The 22,591-nt window shown below is 44.3% G+C and overlaps 1 long non-coding RNA gene across 1 annotated transcript in view; it reads left to right on the top strand.

The window, feature by feature from the left end:
• LOC139075559 (uncharacterized) overlaps positions 1–13,513 on the top strand; it is a 30,516-nt gene extending 17,003 nt beyond the window's left edge. Inside the window, exons 2-3 of the long non-coding RNA XR_011526074.1 lie at positions 11,558–11,663; positions 12,223–13,513. This is a non-coding gene — a long non-coding RNA (uncharacterized lncRNA). The remainder of the gene's footprint in view (positions 1–11,557; positions 11,664–12,222) is intronic.
• The last annotated feature ends 9,078 nt before the right edge of the window (positions 13,514–22,591 follow it).

Below are 22,591 nucleotides of genomic sequence, written 5' to 3'. Positions count from 1 at the left end.
CCACTGCCCAAGGCAGTTTTTAAGGTCTGCACTGCAAAGTCAGCCCGGAGTCATGCCCCACCCAACCTCCTGATTGCAGTCAGTCACTGAGGGCAGTTGGTGTATGCCTCTAATATCACCACCTCCTCCTCTCCATCCTCTACCACTGCTGCATCCACTTCCTTCTTCACTATATCAGAACACTTAAAAAATCACAGGAAAGTCCAGAGCTTCTTATAACAGATACCCACTGTACCAGCTGATCATCAGATTTAATGAATACTAACATTTTGCCATATTTGCCTTAATTTTTCCTTTCTAAAAAAAAATTCAACAAATATATTAGAATCTTTGCCCTCACAAATTATTCGCTTTTCTTTTGATTCATACTTTAAAAAATAGGTATTCAGGGGGCCAGCCTTGTGGTCAAGTGGTTAAGTTCATGCACTCTGATTTGGCGGCCCAGAGTTTCACTGGTTCGGAATCTGAGTGTGGACATGGCACCACTCATCAAGCCATGCTGAGGTGGTGTCCCACATAGTACAATCAGAAGGACCTACAACTAGAATATTCAACTATGTACTCGGGGGCTTTGGGGAGAAGAAGAAGTAAAAAAAAAAAAAAACCAAGAAGATTGGCAACAGACTTTAGCTCAGGTGCCAATCTTTAAAAAAAAAAAGGTATTTACTAATAGGTAAATAGTCACATGATCCAAGATTCAAAAGGTGGGAGAGTTCACCCCTCTCTCCAGTCTCCTGGTGGTATCACTTGGTGTTGGTGAGTGTATATTTCATGCAGGTATGTGTCACACAGGGCTGTAACAGGGACTGGGGAAGGGTAGTGAGGCACCAATGCAACATAGACCCATGGATCCTACATCATTTCATCTGCCTCAGTGAAAAAATCCACTGAAAACCAATCTTCCATTGACAATTCAGTTTGGGCATGATTTGAACTGGGAGTTGACCCAGGTCTGTTTGACTCCCAGATCCATGCATTTTCCTCTTTCTACCAGACTGCCCAAGAGAATAACATTACAATGCATCATAGTCTCAGCTGCCCTTGAGGTTCTGAAGTTTGCAGCTGGGGGTTGTAAAGGGACCTGGGTGCTATTTCCGTGGAGCTTCTGGGCAATGGGGCAAGACCTCGGGTCCTACCACCTTGACCATTGTGGAGGAAAATGTATCCATTTGAGAATGTTGTAGAAACAGCCCAAGGGTCTGTGGCAGTCATTGCCAATGCAGCGTGATTAGATCCTTAGGATCCGGACTAAGCAAGATGGAAGGCATCTTCCGGTTCTTATTGTGTTATTACCCTTACTTTGCACCACTTTTTTGCATATTCTGGGGCTCATGGGAGCTGGCAGTCTCTATTCTTGTTTGTTGTCAGCACCAGGCCATATGGTGGAAAGAACAATGAATTCTCCTACATGGCTAAGCCAGCTCAATATGCTTTTTGTTTAAGAGGAGGAACACAGTAGTCTCCTTCCAAATGCCATGGAAACAAGTCACACAACCCATCTTTTGCCTTTGTGGGTGGGCATGGGGTGCTTTAACTCAGACACATTCTGTCATTCAGAAAAGTAAAAACTGAAATCTCCCAATTTTTATTGAGCTCCTCTTGTGTTTGGTACCACTGGGGCCATAGATGTGAGTAAGACTGTCCCTGGAATTAAGGTGTTTAGGGGACAGCTGGAGAGGCAGATACATAATCAAATAAAGTTTAATGGCAAAGCATTAAATTCTGGACGATCAAGAAGACAGAACACAGACATTTTATTACCAGTCCTCTACCTCTCCATCACTCTGCTTCCATTCTTGAATGTGTTGTCTACACTTACTGTCTACATCTTCCACTCACTACTCAGTTTATTCTGGCTCTCCCTTCACACCACTCCAAAAAGCTTATCTTGCCCAGGGTGTCCATGACCCTAAATGTCTCAATCAAATGGGCCTATTTTTTTATTCTTTCCCTCTTTCCTCCCACCTACCCTCCCTCCCTTCCTCTCTTAACGTTATGCCAACATTTAGCTCAGTTTACATTTGCTCTTGGTCTGCCTGGGCTGTTATAACTAAATGCTGTAGACTGGGTGACTTAAACAACACACATTTATTTCTCACAGTTCTGGAGGCTGGGAAAGTCCAAGATCAAGTGCTAGCAGATTCAGTATCTAGTGACGGCCCTCTTCCTGGCTTGTAGAAGCTGCTTCATTCCTGTGTCCTCACTTTGTGGAGAGAGGAAGCTCTGTCGTCTCTTCCTCTTCTTATAAGCGCACTAATCCCATTCTGAGGGCTCCACTCTCATGACCTCTTCTAAACCTTGTTACCTCTCCAAAACTCTACCTCCCAATACAATCGTGTTGGGAGTTAGGGCTTCAACGTAGGAATTTTGGGGAGACACAAACATTCAGTCCATAGCACCCTCCTTCCATTGATTCCATATTGTCCATCTCCTGTGGCTGTTCTCTGTCCTATCTGATATCTGTCTTAGGTACTTGGTTGGCATGTCCTCCTCCTTAGGGATCAATGCTCCCCAGGGCTCTTCCGGGGCCCTCTTCTTGCCTCAGTCAGCGCACCATCTCTTAGACATCTCATTCACTCTCAGGCTCCAATGACCATCTCTGTGCTAACAGTTCCCAAACCTCCAACTGGAGCCTCCGCCTCTCCTGACCTTCAGGCCCACATCTCCAATCACCACTGGCTGGACGTGAGGCAGTTCTAGCTACACGTGTCTACGATCCAACCCATCATTTTCTTCCCTACCTCTGCTCCTCTTTCCGAGTGTCTTATCTTTGTCAGTGGCACCACTCCCCACTCACTTTCTCAAATCAGAGATGAGGGAGTCAATTGTGGGACCTACTTCACTCTCACGCCACACGCCCAGCAATCAAGCTTTGGTATTTGTGCACTTCTTTCCATCCCTGTCGCCCTCACCATCATCACTTCTCACCTGGACTATTGCAGCAGGCTCCTAACTTTTCCTATTTGTGGGCTGGACCCTCCCCATCCCATTCTTTATTGTGTAGTCGAAATGATCTTTTAAAAGTGTATATCAGATTATGTCGTTCCCCTGCTTAAAACCCTTAAATGGCTCCAATCTCATTGGGGTAAAGCAAAATCTATTAATATAGAGATATTTTAGGACCTTACTGACATCCATGTTGAGGCTTTTCCTTGTCCTAGACCTACTTTAAATTCTCTTATAATGAAGTAAGAAGGAGAGAACTTTGAGATGTGAAGATACAGAGACTAGAAAAAGGAGTTTTCTACCACTCCTTCACCCTCTGCCCAAAGCAACAGCAAACACTATTCGGATGTCACCCACCCTAGTTTCAAACTTACGGTGGTGAGACGAATTTTTTTTAAGCCTGAGTAGTTCTGGACACTTATGTTTTAATATTTTGAGAGAGATGATCACACCCAGGATTCTGCCTGCACCGGGACAACTGCCTCAAAGGCAGAAGTTGTTTTAACTCCTTCATTACCTCCCCTGAGGCAGAAGTGATTGATCATCTGTGACGAGGTTTAATGATTCCTCCCTTACTCCTTATGAGGTGGGTACAGCGGGAAGGGCTCTGTTCCAGGGTTGACAATGAGCAGAAAGCCCGCATAATTTCTACACACAAAGGTTTACTGCAGGAATTTTGTAAACATGGCATGTACTATTTGCTGCAATATGTGAACTACGCCTTTTCTCAAAGGTATGCACATATCTTGCCATATCTTACTTAAGTTCAACGACATAATTGGATAATGTCTTTTGTTTCTCGTGAGAGAAAAAATTATTGACAGCATGATGAATGTTAGAGAGATACAGGCCTGTGGGGGAGCTGACCGAGGATCTCCCAGGAAGACTTTTAGGCTTTTCCACACATCCTACGCCAGATAAGGAACCTGTATCCAGGCTATATAAAGAACTCTTACAGCTCAATAAGAGGACAAACAACCCATTAAAAAATGGACAAAAGATTTGAATAGACATTTCTCCAAAGATCAATCTATCTATCTGTCTATAGATAGATATATATGAATATGTATATGATAGAATGTGTATATCTACACAAGGTAGACAATGAGCACATGGAAAGATACTTAACACCATTAGTCATTAAGGAAACCCAAATCAAAACCACAATGAGATCTATTTCACACTCACCAGGGTGGCTAAAATAAAACAGATAGGCAATAATGAGTTTTGGCAAGGATGTGGAGAAGTTGGAACCCTCATATACTGTTGGTGGATATACAAAATGGGGCATTCACTTTGATAAGCAATTTGGCAGTTCCTCAAAATGTTGAACATAAGAGTTAATATGTGATGACAAATTCCACTCCCAGGTATATACTCAAGAGAATTAAAAACGTATGTCCGTGTAAAAACTTGTACAAGGATATTCACAGTAGCATTATTAATAGTAGTCAGAAGAACGGAAACAACCCAAATGTCCATCAACTGATGAATGAATAGATAAAATATGATGCAGCCATACAATGGAAACTTATGCAGCCATAAAAAAAGAGTGAATTACCAATATGTGCTGCAACATGGACGAACGTTGAAAACATTATGCTGTGTTAAAGAAGCCACAGAGGCCACATACTGTATGATTCCATTTATCTGAAATGTCCAGAATAGGCACACATGTAGAGACAGACATAGATTAGTGGTTTCCAGGAGCTGGGGGAGTGGGGAAACAGAGGATGACTGCTAATGAGTATGGAATTTCTTTTTTGGGGTAATAAAAAATATACTGAAATTAAACAGTGATGATGGCTGCACAGCTCTGTCAATACCAAAAACCGCTAAACTGTGTACTGTAAAAAGGCGAATGTCGTGATGTGTGAATTATACCTCAATAAACATGTATATATACAAAGAGAAACAGTAAGTATGGCAGTGTGGCTGGCACAGCGTGGGATGAGGATGGGGCCAAGTCTCTAGAAGGGTGGAGGGGGGTCTGTGGGAGACTTTGGAACATCCTGACTATGAGGGTGGCATGGGTAGAGTTGTGCCCTGGCGGGACACACTTGGCCAGGAGGCGTAGGGTGGGTTTGAATAGGAGGTGGTGGGGACCATCTTATTAGTGACCAAGGATACTTATTTGCAAGAAGCTTGGCTGGGGTTCGAGTGGCATCTGTGCTCAGAGAGCTGAATAACTTCATGGTCTTGGCCTAAGCACCAGCTGCCGTGTGCCAAGCTGAGAAGGCTTCCCGGGCACTGAAACCTGACTCACGCCTCTCCATCCTCGTGTCCTAAAGAAGATTAATTATTCCCCAGTTCCCTTCTCTTGTCATCACCATCTGGGTAGTGTCCTGGCTCACTGCCATTCTCCCTTGAGAATGCTACCAGTGGCATGTTGGCCCCCTGGGACCTTACTCCTGGCCACAAGCTGATTGTTCTGTGGTCACCACTGACCCCAGCTGGGGCATCTGAGTCTCTGACTGGGACTCTGAGACAGAGAGACACAAGCGGAGTCTGTCTTTCACAGTGGCATTGAGAGGAGTCGTGGACTTCTCGTGCTGAGGTCTCTGCTACTGCCCCGGCTCTGCCCTTCCTAAAGCCTGGGGGGTGTTTAGCTATCCTACAGATGCCACAAGCTGCCCCAATCTCCTCCAGTATGTCCCTCTTTTGGGTCTGTGGATGAGAGGTTTCTGAGGTGCCCTCTGCAAGACTCCTCGTCACTGCACAATCAGAGCAGCTGAGCCCCTTGTGGCCTGAGGGACAAGCTCAGTCACCAAGGAAGTCCAGTCTCAGGACTGAGGCCACCAAGGAGACAGCCTTGCCCTCACTGAAGGTGTGTGTGACAAACAGCATGTTTTGGAAGATCCCTCAAGCTCTGTTTCTTTCTAGAGTGGACTCTTCCTTCGTCCTGGGGGAAAGTTAGGGTGATGCTACCTCAGGAAGGAGGGGGATACGGTGTAGGGAAAGGGGCATCCTGGGAAGGAGCAGGGAGACCTGTGGCTGGCATGTGGGTCATGGTTTCCTCTCTCCAGGCCCAAATGCTGGAGGTAGGGGGAGGGAGGAAGTCCTGAAAGCTGAGGGCCTTCTGCTTCCCCTCCAGGTTGAGGGTCTGGCAGGAGCCCATGATGGAGCACAGCCAGGCCTGTCCTGAGCATCTCACACACGCACACACTCGGTGCCTCCTGCTCTCCGTCTCAGTCATGCAGAGAAGCATTGCCCCCTGTGCCAGCACAGCAGGAATTTCACAGCCTGGTGCGGTGGGCACGGAGATGTGCTTCAGATCCCTCTCAGGAAAGGGCCTGCTGCCCCTGTGGGTGTGTGGCCTCTACTGTTGGTTCCTTCAGGGACCGCCTCAGCCTCAGAGACCTGCTCTCCCCGGGACCTGGACTTCCCGGGGACTGAGTGAGGCACAGGTATAAAAGCCTAGCCATCTGGACCTGACGCTGGACAACTCTGAGGGACACTTCTCTCCCCAGAGTGACCAGTCCAGTTGGCGGAGACTTTGTTGAGCCAGCAGCACGGATTAACTTTCCCTCTGCCCGGTCCTGCTTCCTCCTTCCCTTCACAAGTGTGATGCCTGATAAATATTGTGCACCCCAAACTCCGTTTCGGCGTCTGCTTCTGGAGAACCCACCCACAGCACCTGGCATGTGGGCACAGGTCAGGATGGCACAAGCTCCTGAGTGAGGAATTTCTGCTTCACTCGGCCTCTGAGCTGTGACTGGGGCTGGCGTGGCAGGGCAAAGGGATGAGACACGACTCTTGTTCCTCTAACTCAGCACACAGCTTACTCTGTGCAGCTGCACGTGGAGCAGGAGAAGGGCAAAGAGGGAGCTCTGAAGGCTGAGCATTCACCTCCCAGGCCCTTTTCTCAGGGCAAAGGGGATTGTTTAAACCCTTGACATCACCCAATTGGGCGGGGCCCATAAGAGGATTAAATCACAAACAGAGCTTACAGGGACTGCCCTTTCTTTGCACATCTGATCCCAATGCATATTCAAACATAAACTCATATTGTCATTTTTGAGCCAATTTTACTTTTTGTGTGTTCTTTTTAGTGATTTTATCTACTGTAAATTACACATTTGCTGTGGGCATCTCTGGAATTATTTTTCCTCCTCTTTAGGAGACACACAAATAGACAAATTTCAGGCTTTGTGATGGAGAGGTGGAGGAGAGAGAGAGAAAGGAGGGAGGGAGGAAGGAAGAACAAAAGAAAATATGATTATAACGAGTTTGGGTGTTTTGGGCAGGCAAGCATGAGGATGGGCCTCTCAAACCAGGGAAGGTGAGGGCTGCTACCGAGGCCAGCCCTGGCAGGCTCACTGCCCACTGTGTGGTGGAATTTTGCATCTCTGTGATTTCTTTTTTTAAATCCCCTGTGGCTAGGTCTCCTGGGAGGCCGGGTCATCGGTCCATCATGATAAAGTATGAAGGACTTGGCATTTCTTAATCACGCTATGACGGCACCACATCTGTCCTCCCCATCAGCCTTCCTTGACTGGTGTCAACACCTGCCCAGTCTCAAAGAGTCCTCCCAGGAGGTGGGCCGGCCCCTTCCGTCTCACTCTCAGGAAGGGTGTCCCCTTGTCTGCCACAGATGAGTATCTGCAGGGAGCTGCTATGAGCCACGGTAGACTTGCCACAGATGGAGTGAGGGAAAGAGGTAAAGTAAGGGCATTTACATGGATGAGAGGGAGAAACAGTTGGTCCGAAAGGTTTAGTTTGATCTTAATAAAACCAGCTCTGTGGTGCACTGTGAATGAAAATTCTTGGTGACAAAACCCACCAGGAGCCCAAAGTGAACTTAGTCATGCTGTTAGGGGTTGAAAGAGCCTTGGATGCCACCTGGGCCATGCTTTCCTTTTCCAGGCCCAGGGAAGGTGCTGCCCAAAGTGACACTCTGAGAGAGTGGCAAAGTGTGGGCAGGGGCGATTCTTGGTCTTCTGATTGCCAACCCAGTAAGAATTTTTTATCTGGAGGATTTTTAACAATTGAAGGGTGGGCCCCCACATTAAATACTGTATGAAGTAAATTGCAGGGCCTAATAGGGGGTGGGGATGTGGTTGGAGCATGACTGGAGTGTTGGGCATGGGACCAGGGTCACCAAGGGTCTCAAATATGACTTTGGACATTGTCGCCAAGTGAGGTTCGTATAAAGATACATTGTGCTTTTGTGCATATGTTTAAAGTGTTTCATTAAAAGCAAACATTTAAGATGCATTATAAATTTCCTAAAGCCATTCTGACTCTTTTTGACTTTCTCCGTACACTGGCAGCCTCAAAGAAAAGCAATTGGTTTGAACTCTTCTCAACAATGACGGGCCCTAGCAGATTGTATTAATCAGTCATCAAGTATTCAAACATTCGTATAACACCCACTGGGTGCAAATACCAACGAGAAATATAGGTTATGCAACTTAGACATTTCAGTCATTTAAAAATAATTTCCTCCCCATATGGGCCCTGTTGTTTTAAGTTTCGCCCAAATGATACAACTTGTCATCGGCCCATTGGGCTGTTTCACCTCTCTGTGAGCTGTAGCCGCCCAGGAGCTGTTTAAAGGCCAAGGAAGGTTTAGAGTCTCCATGTGCAGGTGGCAGCCCTGTTTGGGTGGGAGACCCCTGGTCCACGCACACTTACATCATCACTTACATCAAAACGGGGGCCAGGCAATCTCTCTTCTTGGGCAGCGAGAGAAGGGGATTTGGTAAGAGAGATCATATGTTAACTCATCATTTGAGAGGCTTGTCCAAGTGTCCCCTGATACTGGATTAGTGACAACAAGGGGACTCCTACTCAGGTGTCCCAACTCCTGCTCCTGCATACTTTCCAGGCAACATTTTAGAGATTCGTGTGTATTAGCTCAAGTCCTTATGAACTTATCCAATAAGAATGCATGAGCTACCCTCTGACTTCTGTCCTCCAACCAGTGGAACCTGAGTCCTCATGTCATTTGCCAATGATGAGTCCAAAGTGTTACTCTAATGGTCACACTTACCTTCCCTGGGTGAGAAGGTCGCCTTTCAACCACCAACCCTAGCAGCTCACCTGCGTTTGTACCCACCCGCTCTACTTTCTTGCCCTGTACCAGGGGTCACCTGTCCTTGAGTCTACGGCCAAGCCCTCCATTTCTGCTGCAGAGCCTGTCCACCCTCACCCGCTATAGGACTTTGTGTCTGCAGTTTTACTCACTCTTTTGCATCGGCAGTCTTGTCCTCTCCGCTGTACGATTCCTGCCAGCATCAAGCTGTAATGCTGCTCCCCGAAGGTGACAGCATGTGAGTGTGCTTGGGATGGCAGAGTGAGTTTCACAGGTAAAGGACTGAGGAGGTCCAAGAGCCTGGGGAGAAGATGTTTATGTGTGGCTACTGAGTCTGTAGTCAGAAAATGTCTTCCCCTCCCCCAGTCCATCCTTGCGCCCGTTTGTTCATGGAACCAGCAAATGTGTCTCTGGTACCTGGTACGTGCCAGGCTCCATTTTAGGGTCTAGGGATACAACAGTGAGCAAAGCAATCACAGTCCTACTTTCTCGGAACTTAGAGTTTCTTGGGGGATGAGGGCTGGCAATGAGGAAGTCAACCAATAAGGATATTCGGGAAGTGACAAGTGATATAAAAATAAACAGGGCAAAAGGAATGGAGAATGATGGGCCAAGCGGGGAGGGAGTCGGCTGTTTATGTAGAGTCATCAGGGATGCTCTTCCCCAGATGCCGTATCATCCATCAGATCTCAGTTCAGATGTCACCTCTTCCAGGAAGCTTCTGTTGACTTCCCTGATAAGGTCAACCCTCCCCCTCCATTATAAGCTCTCATAGCATAGTACCTAGTCTCCTTTCTTATTAAAACAGATCAACATTTCAGTTTCACATTGATTTCAGTGGTTGTTCGATTGTAGGACTGGCTCTGTGGCTGAGTTTGCTCACCACTCCTCTCTGTCTAGAAATGGTATGATGATTGTTCAGTGAGTGAATGGACAGATGGAGGCAGTGTCTCTTCCTCAGACCTGCTTTTCTTCTCGGGTTCATTAACTTGGCACGTGATGCTACTTCTCTGGGAGTCTTTTTCTTTTTTTTTCTGCTGGAGAAGATTCGCCCTGAGCTAACATCTGTCGCCAATCTTCCTCTTTTTTTCTTTTAATGTGAGCTGCTGCAACAGCATGGCTACTGACAGATGAGTGGCGTGGTTCCGTGCCCAGGAACCAAACCCAGGCCTCCAAAGTGGAGCGCACTGAACTTTAAGCACTAGGCCATCGGGCCTGGCCCTGGGAGTCATTTTTAAGTCTTCTTTTCTCTCAACCTCAGCCTCACAACGTGTTGTCCATTCTACTTCCCTCAACATGTCTCGGGTCTGCCACGTCGTCTCCATCCCTTCTGCCACTGTTTGAGTTCAACTCTTCCTCTTGCCTCCTATCTATTTACATTTTCATGGCATGTTTTGGCTCTTCCTTTATGCTGAAATCTTTGGGTCATTTTGTTTTAGCTACGTCTCCAGGTAACACCAGAGTTGGGTTTTTTGGTTGCTATTTGTCATTGTTTATAAGCTGCTCTGCGAGTCTGTCTTTCAACAGGGTGGAGAAGCAGTGTAGACTTGATGTGATGACTGGCAAGCTAAGGTAACAGAGGGTGAGTCCACGTGACCTCTGCAAGTCTGCAGTGAGAATGGCGCCATTTTAAGAGCTTGGACTTTAGGCTCTGATTCCTCAGGTTCCATCTCGGCCTCTTATTAGCTGCGTAATTAATTAACTAATTGCTTGCAGACAAGTTACTTCGACACTTCCGTTTCCTTATCTACACAACGTGGGTCATAACAGGACCTACCCCATGAGACTGAGATAGAAATTGAATAAGTTAACACAGGTGGAGCCTGCAGAGCAGGACCTGGCCTTTGGTATATGCTCTTGCTTTGTCCTTTTGCTTTTATGCCTTCTTATTTCTTTTTTCCCAATGATTCTTTGTTGTGTTGCTGACATTTTTCATGCCGCTTTTTGCCTTGTGTGTTTCAGAGGCTCCGCATCTTGCTTCAATGTACTAGTCATCACCTTGCAGGAAATACATATATTTGAACGTGTCTTTCTCTACTTAAGTGAAAATAGCTCTCCCTAAGTAAAATAAGAAATTTAAAATGCTTTTAAATCTCTCATTCTCCCTCCATTTAACATGATATTCTGTTGGAATAATCTAGGCTTTTAGATCTAGATTATTATTAATAATCTTTTTTTTTCTACAACTTTTTTTGAGGATGTGTATAATGTTTGCATTAAGTTAATGTCCATGTTATTGGGAGTTTTTTAAACTTAAATACCCATTTTATAGGTCTAACATACCATGTCTTTTATAATTTGTCCCTGCCGTTCCTGCGGTCTTAATTTTGATTGGTTGCTTCTGAGGGGAACGGAGTGAGTAGTGCAAGGCACATGGTCCCTCCCTGAATCCACACCTGGGCCCTGCCTCACCTGGGCCATGGCACTTCTCCTTCCCTTGACTTTGGGCTTGGCCCCGTGACTTGTCTCAGCCAGTGGTAAATGGGCTGAAATGAAAAGATATCAGTTCTGAGGTTGGACTTCAAAGGTCCTTGCCCTTTTCTGCTTGCCCTCTTCCCCTCTGCCATCACCCAGAGAGGAGCTGGTCCCAGGCAAGGATGAGAGACACATGGAGCACAGCCTCCCTGTTGACCTGCAGACCTAAGTGAGAAATGGTGCTGTCCAGCCACATCCCTCCCAGGTGAGCCAAACCCGGTGACCACAGATGTGTGACTGTGGTTTGGGGGTAGTTTGTTATGCAATAATAGGTAACCAGTACAAAGGAATTCTTCAGTTCTTATCAAGAGGCAGAGTCTATTTCTCTTCCTTTGAATCTGTGCTGGCCTGTGACTTGCTTTTAACTAGTAGAATTTAGTGCTCTTTCTGGCCCTAGTCCTTTAAGAGGTCTGACAGCTTTCTCTGTCACTATCCTGGGATCCTACCTCCTATGTGGAGAGGGAGAGGCCCAGCCAGCCCCCACCTATTCGAGCCACCCCAACTAAGGCACCAGACCTAGCTACAGTGTAACAGCTAGATCTTCAGTTAGCATGAGGGAAGCCATCTTAGGGAAAGGAAGCAGTACTGTAGCTACGTATGACCCTGACTCACTAGTCTCTGTGAGCACAGTCCAGCCTGCACGCAGCCTAGATGATTAAGCACCTCCAGCTTTTGCAAAATACAGGATCTGCTGGTTCTACGACTCCTGCTTACGTATATCCCAGCCGTGATAAGACAGTAACTTTGTTCTCTGAGTTCCCCAGGAACGTGACGACCTCCGGAAAGAAAAGTTCTGCATTGGGAGCCATCAGGAATGACAGAAGAAAGAGACAATGTGGCGCCTTGAAGTCCATCACACCAGATGGTCAACATCCCTAAACCCCTTCCTGCCCTGCCCATTTCCCCTGTACAACCGCCTCAAGGTTCTGTAGGATTTGAAGATGGTTCTTCAGGACACTAGTCCACCCTCTCCTGATTACGCTAGCCAATCATGTAAATTTTCCTTTGTCAACCCACGGCTTGTTTGCAATTGATAGGCACCAGATTGTGGTGAGCAGAACGAGCCCCTTTTTGCTCGGTTACAACATTAGTTCCCCCTTATCTGTGATTTCACTCTGTGGCTTTAGTTACCTGCAGCCAACCACAGTCCAAAAGTATTAAATGGAATGTTCCAGAAATAAACAATTCGTAAGTTTTAAATTGTCCACCATTCTGAGCAGCGTGATGAAATCTTGCACCCACCTGGTGCATCTGCTGGGATGCGAATCATCAGCGCATCCACGCTGTGTGCTCTACCTGCCCATTAGTCACTTAGCAGTTGTCTAGGTCGTCAGACCAACTGTCGCGGTATCACAGTGCTTGTGTTCAAGCCACCTTCATTTCACTTAGTAATGGCCCCAAAGTGCAAGGGTAGTGATGCTGGCAATTCAGATACGCCACAGAGAAGCCAGAAAGTGCTTCCTTAAAGTGCTTCCTCTGAGTGAAAAGGTGAAAGTTCTCGACTTAAGAGGAAAAAACCTGTATGATATGGTTGCCAACATCTATGGTAAGAATGAATCATCTATCTGTGAATTTGTGAAGAAGGAAAAAGAAATTCTTGCCAGTTTTGCTGTCATACCTCAAACTGCAAAAGTTACGGCCATAGTGTATGGTGGGAAAGACACTGCATTTTTTTACAATAAGATATCTTGAGAGAGAGAGAAAGACCACATTCACGTAACATTTATTACAGTATATTGTTATAATTGTTCTGTTTTATTATTAGTTATTGTCATTAATCTCTTATGGTGCCTACTTTCTAAATTAAACTTTATCATAGGTATGTATTACAGGAAAAAAACATACTCCATATAGGGTTTGGCACGCTCCCTGCTTCAGGCATCCACGGAGGGTCTGGGAACATATCCCCTGCAGAGGAGGGATGACTCGTATACGAGCTGAATGGAGCCACGTGAGTGCCTCCCGTCAGTGCCACATCTGGCAGAAGAGCAGCCTCGCTGTGCCCAGCCAGACCAATGAATTGTGAGAAATATTAAAATCTTTTTAAGCCACTAAGTTTCAGGGTGTTTTGTTGGGCGACAATAGATAATTGTTAAAGGCAGCACAAATATCCGGTGACAGTGAGCAGTGCCAGCCCTGACATTTCACGAGCTCTTTTGTACTTAATAGCTCCCTGGAGCAGACATTGCAGCTTCCGGTCCTGTGAGGGGTCACGCACCCAAAGCGGACATTTTGCCGGCACCCTGAGCCCAGTGAGGGCATGAAGCAGCCACCCACACATCTTAAAAAAGCCTGTGGTCCCTCTGTCAGCAAACACGCATTGGAGGACCAGAACTTGGTCCCTGGATGGATGGCTCAAGAGCAGGCCTCTCTTGAGCTGCCAATAAAATACGTAGGGACAGAGAGCCAGAGGAGAAGGAGAACCCAACCGTAACCACACACTGAAACAGGCTGAGGGGCAACCCGTTTCTAAAACCTGGAAGGAATCCTCAGTATTAATAAATATGGTTGGGAGGGAAAAATAAAATGAAAGAAAAATGACTGCTTAAGGATATGTCTGCCTTCTAGGGCTGTGGGAAGATTCTCTCCTGAGGTTGAGCGTTCTTTAATCTAAGAAAAGATCTCGCTGGGCTGTAATGGGCCTTGTGACGTCTGGATGTGCCGTGGGAGCCCTGAAATGCGAGGGATTTGGGAACTTGTAGGCAAGTGTAGGGGAGGAGGGGGTGCAGGATTCGAAAAACAGAGGGAAGTGGTGAAGATGTCAAGATAGAGAAAGAACAACATGGAAAAGGTCAAAACTCTGGATAAGAAATTCCCTGTGTCAGGAGTGGCTGAAGAATTTTAGAACAAGGACATAATGATACTCAGTTCAAGTTGTTTGCTTTCGTAGGAAGTATTTTTGAAATGTATTATGGTAAGAACACTTCACGTGAGTTCTACCCTCTTAACAGATTTTTAAGTGTCCGATACAGTATTGTTATCTATAGGCACAATGTTGTACAGTGATCGCTAGAACTTATTCATCTTGCATAGCTGTAATTTTAGACCCATTGATTAGCATCTCCCCATTTCCACCTCCCCCAGCCCCTGGCAATCCCTGTTGTACTCTCTGCTTCTGTGAGCTTGACTATTTTAGTTTCCTCTTAGAAGTGGAATCACGCAGTATTTGCCCTTCTGTGACTAGCTTATTTCACTTGGCATAATGTCTCCCAATTGTCTCCCATAATGTCTCTTCACTCACGTTGTTGCATATGACAGGATTTCCTTCTTTTCTAAAGCTCAAGATATAATATTCCATTGTATGTATACATCACATTTTTAAAACTTCGCTCATCCATCGATGGATATTTGGGTTGTTTCTACCTCTTGGCTATCGTGGATAATGCTGAAATGAACATGGCAGTGTTAATATCTTTTCAAGATCCTGATTTCAACTTTTTTTTAGATAAATACCCCCAGACGGGATTGCTGGATCTTCCCTCCTGCACCCTAAATCTTCAGTGAAAGTCTACCGTACACACACCAGGCTTAGGTGGGGTACACTTTAGGGAGTTGCAGGACACAGGGCTGGCTGTTCACGTAGATCAGAGCAGCTTGGAGAGAAGAGAAGAGCTGCAAGAGGTGACAGGCAAGGGACATGCAGAGTTCACTGGGAATAGGAGGTCGAAATGAGGTGTGACCATGGCAATGTGATCCTGCTGGCATCTGAAAACATCCTGAGGAGAGCCCAACTAGTTAAAAAATTAAATATGCAAAAGAGAAGGGTGGAGACATTTAGGTTACAGGAGACAGATGGAGTTGGACAGAGGAAACACCCGTCCAGGCATTTCTTCAAGAAACAGAGAATCCCGAAAAAAGGCAATCCTTTCTCCTTCTCCCTGTCTCGTTGTCCACGTGAGGAGAGCCGTTGCCTGACCAGCCAGAGAGTCAGGCAGGCTTTCCTTTGTCTGCGGGTGCTATCAGGGGCTGGTCTGGGTCCTAGCACTATTCTTGCCATATTTCTACATCCAGAGTCTTCGGAGTCCTGAAAGAGATGCGGGAAATGCAGAAAAAGCAGTGGAGTGGGGCCTGGCCTTGGCACGTTGCATTCAGAGTTGTCTCCACAAGGAAGAGGCAAGCAGGGCCAGAGACAGACACATCTGGGTTAACATGGTTCTTCAACACGAGGGGGAGTAACTCCCAAGACATGGCCAATGTGCGATGACTTCCCCCTCAAAGCCAAGAACAAAATAAAGATGAATGTTACACACCGCTATCAATATAACCTTGTTCTTGAAAGTTCTCTATCGCTCAGCCAAGAAAGTGAAGGAAGTATAATCACGAGGAAGGAGAAGGAAAAAGTATCATGACTTGTTTACAGGGAATACAACTGCCTACCTAGAAAACTGAGAGAAGAAATGGAAAGACAGAAAGAATTACTATAGAGTGGCTGACTACAAAAGAAATATTCAAAAATCCATAACTGTCCTAGCAATACTTAGATGGAAAATAGAATGGACTCCATGAACAAATAGCAGTATAATTTATAAAATACTCAGGATTAAACTTAATGAGAAATTGGCTGGGTTTGTATTGTCAACAGTGGTATGTTTTTTACTGAGGAACATGCAAAACAGCTTGAATACTTGAAGAGATAAGCCTAGGCAACGGAACAGTCATTGACAAGATATCAATTCTCCCAAAACTAATTTATAAATTGAACGATTCTAATGAAAATACAAGATCATTTTTGAACTTATCAAGTAGATTTAAGTTCATCTGAAAGAATAAATGCTTGCAAAGAGCCAGGAAATTTTTGAGGAAATAAAAATAATGATGCCAGCACTTGTGCTACGACTGTTGGCTGAAAGCTCTGATAATTAAACCAGTTTGGTCATGGTTCAGGAATAGGCAGATAAAAAGAAAAGAAAGTAGATATTTTAAAGAAAGCAGTATGTGATAAAGGTGACATTTCATAGCAGTGGGTAGAATAATTTTTAAAAATTGAAAAAAAAAGCCTAAACCTCAGAGATATATATATCAAAATTAATTCCAGATGGAGAAAATACTTATATGATAAAATAAATTAGAAAATTAAAAATGAAACCATAGAAGTACTATGAGGCAATGATGCTATTTGCATGACTGAGCAATCACGAGAATGCAGGTTTTATTGCTCCTTGCTCTGGCCCAGTGCCTAGAGCAGCCCCTGGCTCAAGAGGAGCAGCAATATAGACTTGTTGAAAGAATAAATGAGTAAACTTCAGTGCACACAATTCTAGAGCTTTTGCTGCTTTAAAAACAGCTAGAACAAAATGTAAAACCTCAAGTCCCCACTGGAAAAGATATTTACAGCATATGCAATAAAGAAATAATATTTTTAGTTTATGAAGAATACTTCCAAATCAATAAGGAATGATAATCCTCCCCCAATAAAAATGAGCAATTCACAAAGAAGCATTAAAATGGTCAATAACAGGAGAGTGTGCTCACACTTCTTGGAAACATGAATTTAAACCACGAAATACCAATGGGAAGATATCAGCTGTTGCTGAAGTCGTAGGAACACAGACTCTTTCAAATGCTGGGCAGAGATGGGAGACTCATTTTCTGGAAGGTAATCTGGTATTCTGTGAAATGTCACTGAAATCAGTGTATGTGCAAATCACTTGACTCAGCATTTCTTCTGTTGGGTATTTTCTCTGCTCTCATAGATGTGCTCAAAGATTTAGAATGTTCATGGAAATGGGCCACTTAAATGACCAGCAAGGAAATAGTGACTGTATGTACGATGGTAAATCCGTATGAGGAAAGGACACTTAATGTTCTGGAAGAATAGTCAGGATAAGTCTCTAAGTGTAAGAAGGAGCTCAGCGTACATGCTGTCTTATCCCATTGTTGTAAAAATTACACCTACACACGTATTAAAATAGACTGAATAGATAGGTGCTTCATCTATGCATAGCGGGATTATAGACAATTTTTATTTTCTTCTCTTTGCTCTTCTGTAAATTTCTAAATTTCCTATGATTTGTGCAATAAAACTTACGTGATTAGAAAAAAATAATTATGTGATTAAAAAAAGAAAAGTTGAGGTGCCTGGCCAGAGGAGCTCATCATATAAAGGAAGGGCACGTGAAGAAACATCACTGATGCCTGGCAATGAGGCTGTAAGAGAGGCCATACTGAGGAGGGAGTGCCCAATGCCATCAGCAGAAGGGCCAAGGCATCCCAACTGAGGTCTCCTTCATCAGTGGTGGTCCTGCCCCGGTGCCCCCCTTAGCCTGCCTCCCCCACCAGCCCTTGGTCCTGAGGCCTATTTACAAGAAATCCCAGACCCCGAGCCTGGATGGTTCCCCAGAAACTTCATACGCCCACCCATGCATCATTCCTCCTGCCCTAGGACTTCCGCCACTGAGACTGGTTTAACTTTACCCCAGGCTAAGTGATTCTTCAATTCCTTCAATTCCGATTAAATTGTACCAATTTTAAAATGGGTACAAATTTGTCATTTAGCAAGAGAATTAAAGAATGCACCACATCATATATTTTCTTTTCCTTGCAGATTTGGCTGGTTCTCCCAAAAGGTATTTCCACCTTTGATAACGTTGGACTCTAATAAACTTCCTTAATGCTGTTTTCTTTTGTTCATTCATTCCTTTTTGTAAAACAATGGAGAATGAGGTTGCCATGTGACGTGACAGAGACCCATACACCTTGGGTGCTGGAGGGCATCCGAGAGCCCATGTGGTTCCACTCCCATCCTTGGTGCCTGCTTTACAGAGAAGCACATCGAAGTGCAGAGACTTACGTTAATTTCTCATTGTCCCAGTCAGTTGGTGGCTGAATCAGTGTGACCCCCAGGCTAGAGTCTTTCCGTTGTTCTCCCTGAACTAGGCGTGTTCCTGTCCTCCTGTCTCTTTTCCACCTCCCCTCTTCTCTTCCACCGTAAGTTGCTCCTTGGCTATGATGTCCCACCAGCCTGTCTCCCTGACAGGTCTTCTAAACGGTTAGCATCTCGGGTTCTCTGTATCTTTTCTCTTCCTATGAGAAATCTTTCCTGTGATCCTGACAGAAAACTAGATAAAATGAGCATTGACACTGAATTTTAAATGACTTTAAACCACAGTATGTAAGAAGTCAAGATTATCTAGTCCAACATCGCATTTACCCAACCAACCCCTTAACATGTGAAGAAGCGGCTTGTTCAAAGTCACACAGCGTCAAGACTGGATCTCATGCCTCCCATTCCGCTGATCTTCCTTCTTATTTCCCCCTAGTAATGGCACTATCTTATGGTTTTTAAAAACAAAAGAAAAATATTGCTCCTCTGTGTCTTTAAATAATTACATATTGTAATGTCCTTTACAAGGGGATTACGTCTTTTGGGAAATATTGGGGTGTGTGTATGCTTGACCAAAAAAGGCATTCCTTTGCGTTGTTGCTGAATCCTCTTTATGTGCAATAAACTTGATTTAATCCCAATATGTCACTTTGGAAATCTTGATGTGTTCTAAGTCCCTATCCTCTATAATGGAGTTCTCATGTCTGCTATCTTTATTATTTTATCTGTCATCACTCTTTTATATTCTGCACAAAACAAGCTCAAGAAGTCCAAGGTTTTGGATAGGGAGAAGATAAGTTACATATCTGCAGGCAAGCATATGGCTTTCCATATTTCTAGCGATTTTCAATTAACAAATTGATTAGATTATAATCAATTAACAAATATTGATTAGATTCCAGAAAATAGAATGGCTAGAACTTGGTGAGTGATTAGACACAAGGTGTGAGGATATGCCAATGATGCATGCTGGATCTCTTAAGTTTCTGGTGGTGTGAAATGTTGACACCGGGAAGAGAGATGATGGAGCAGGTGGAGGTGTGGGAGGAGATTTTGAGTTCAGGTATGGACACGTTCAGTTTGAGGCACCTATGGCATCTCCAAGGGAACGCGTAGGGTTGGCAATTGCGTAAGTAAGTTAGGAACTCAGAGGAGGGAAAATGTGGGGATCATTAGCACACAGATGACAGTGGAGGACGAGAATGAAGGGGTATGGAGAAAGAGAGAGAGACATATGGGGAGGGGCCCAGGGAAACTCCAGACTTTACAGGCTCACCAGAGGGAGCCAGCCAAGGAATGTGCAGAGGGAATAAGAGGAAAAGAAGTGGGGTGTGAAGTCAGGGAAATCAAGAAAAGGGAGGGATTCAGGGTGAGGTCAAGGATGCTCAAGACTTAGGATGCTTGATTAATGAGCATTGGAGGTAGACAGTTTCAGAGGAGTAATGGCAGTAGAAACCACAAGCCAAATCTGGTCAGCCATCCATAACTGACAATAAAGTTTTATTGGAACACAGCCACACCCATTCATTCACATATTGTCTGTGGTTGCTGTCCTGCAACAGTAAGAGAATTGAGTGGTTGTCGTAGAGACTGTATGGCCCACAACGCTTAAAATATTTACTACGTAGCCCTTACAGAAAAGATTTCCCACTCCCTGAGCTAGTGGGTTGAGAAGCGAAGGGATGGAAAGGGATGCAGACTGTGAATGTAGACAATTCTGTAAAGAGCTTCAAGAAAAAGAGAGAAACAAGGTAGCAGCTTTTGGAGAACATGAGATGAATGAGAGGATTTTTAAATTTTCTCCTTGCTTTTTAGACAGAAAGGATTTGAGTATGTTTAAATGTGAGTAGAATGAAGCTAGAGGAGAGGGAGATGCTGAAGATACACCAGAGAGTAAAGAAACTGAGAAGGAGAGACTGGAGGGCGTCCCAAACACAGGTGGAAGGGAGTGGATAGAAGGGAGGCATGTCCTCCCTGACAGTAATAGGAAGGAAGTAAAGGTGGGTGCCAAGGCTGGGATGTCTAAGGATTTGGGGGCAGGATGTTGAGATAATTTCTTTCTGAATGGCTCTATTTTCTTTGTAAATTAGGACATGAGGGAGATGAGATCATGTGTTAAGAGTGGAGGGGGGGTACCAAATTTGAACCTTTGTCCATAATCACCTCCATTCATCATCTCCACCAAGCACAAGTCTGTTCGCATCACTTAACAGTCCACGTCCCATGATGAGATGCGGCCAATTTCAGGAAAGGCAGAAGTGGCCCCTGGAGTGTGCCTGGAGTCCACCCATCCAGCAAGCGACAAAAATGAGACTCAAATCCAGTCGCACGGGAGAGCTGACCTGACCTCATAACGGCTATGGCAAACTGCTGTTCATCATGCAATTCTTTTTTATTTTTCCCTCTCCAGCTGGTTATAAATTTCAATGTACGTATTTCTTTCTCCCAATTTTATTTTTAAACTCATAATCTCTTTCCAGAAATAATGAGTTTCTAATTCTTTTAAATTCTTAACAGGAAAGGGTCTGGGACTTCCCATTCTCTTTGAGGGTTGCCTCTTTTCTGATGGCTCAGCCTCTTTTCGTCTGTGTGCTCCCACTACCTCCTCCCCAACCTTTTTTCTAGCAATTCTCTTTGTAAATATCTTTTTCCCGTGATCTGACCATTTTATGCAACGTTTTTGCCTTTGGTAACAGCTTTATTGAGATATAATTCACATACCATACGTTTAGATCTTCAATTCATTTTGAGTTAATTTTTGTATACGGTGTGAGGAAGAGGTCCAACTCCATTCTTTTGCTTGTGAATATACAGTGGTCCCAGCACTCTTTGTTGAAAGAATATCCTTTTCTCATTAAATCATCTTGCCAAAAATCAATTGACTGTAAATGTGAGGATTTCTTTCTGGACTCTCACTTCTGTTCCGTTGATCTATATGTCTGTTCTTAGGCCAGTACCACGCTGTCCTAGTTACTGTAGTTTTGTAGTATGTTTTGAAATCAAGAAGTGTGATTCCTCTGATTTTATTCTTCTTTTTCAAGATTGTTTTGGCTGCTCAGGATCCCTTGCAATTCTATGTAAATTTTAGGATGAACTTGTCAATTTCCGCAAAGAAGTCAGCTGGAATTTTGGTAGGGATTGCGTTGAAGCTATAGATCAATTCGAGGTGTATTGCCATTCTAACAATATCAGGTCTTCCAATCAAAAACATGGATTGTCTTTCCATTTATGTATATCTTCTTTAATTCATTTCAACAATCTTTTGTAGATTTTAGTGTATACGTTTTACGCGTCTTTTGTCAAATTTATTCCTAAGTATTTTGCTCTTTTTAACGTTATTGTGAATGGAATTATTTCCTTAATTTCATTTTCAGAGCAAAAGTGCATAGAAATACAGTTGATTTATATCCTGCAATTGTTTATTGCTGAACGTGTTCGTTAGTTCTTGTAATGCTTTTTGATTTGTCTTTCCTCATCTGCTCCATCTACCATCATGAGATCCTCTCTTTCATTCTTCTACCATTTCTCTAAAAGAAAAATCATTACATTCCAGTCAAATATACCTGTACTTTAATGGAGAGAGGAAGTCAAATAAACAGGCCGATATGCAAACTAAACTTTTGAAAGAAGCTTAAGTATTGAAATCTGTACAGAGGCAAAAACAGCCCCGAGTTGCACAGCTACTTACTGGCAAAGTCAGGATGGTGGTTGCCGAATGCAGGAGTCTGAATGTTTGTGTCCTCCAAAATTCATATCCTAAACACTATTTGAAGAGAATACAGAAGAGCTACAGTGCTTTTGACTCCAATAAATATTTATTTCTGATAAATGGGCAGTTACAACAAAACAAATAATGGGTCCTTTCCAAAATCATCGCTTATTTTCATCCAGGAGACCAGTTTCCTCTACTTTCAGCACATGTCCTGGTGGATTCTTTCCAAGATCCTTATAATAAATCTGCAGCCTTCAGAAGTCTTCCTCTCCACACGGACCATGTCTGTCCTTTACGCAGAGACGCAACTGCGACTGGGGCTGTATTTACTTTCAGTCACAGGTGAGCCTAGCCAAGCACTTGAGTTCACACGATCTGACCTTTCCCAGTGGTTTCTCCCTCATTTGCCTTACTTCTCTTTTTGGCAACATCTGAAGTCTGTGTCAACACCGTCCTGCCCCTCCAGAGGTACATCTTAATGCAATTAGCCTTAGCCAGCTGGGATAGCTTAGGGACAACAATGAAAAATCTTCCTGAACAATGCAATGAATTATCAGTAATGGACAATTATGTGTCACACTCGTGTGAGGAGAATACT

Source organism: Equus przewalskii, chromosome 1 (genome assembly GCF_037783145.1).
Source record: "Equus przewalskii isolate Varuska chromosome 1, EquPr2, whole genome shotgun sequence".
In the NCBI taxonomy this organism is placed as follows: domain Eukaryota; kingdom Metazoa; phylum Chordata; class Mammalia; order Perissodactyla; family Equidae; genus Equus; species Equus przewalskii.
Note: the sequence above shows the minus strand (reverse complement) of the source record. Positions and strands in the feature narration are given on the sequence as shown.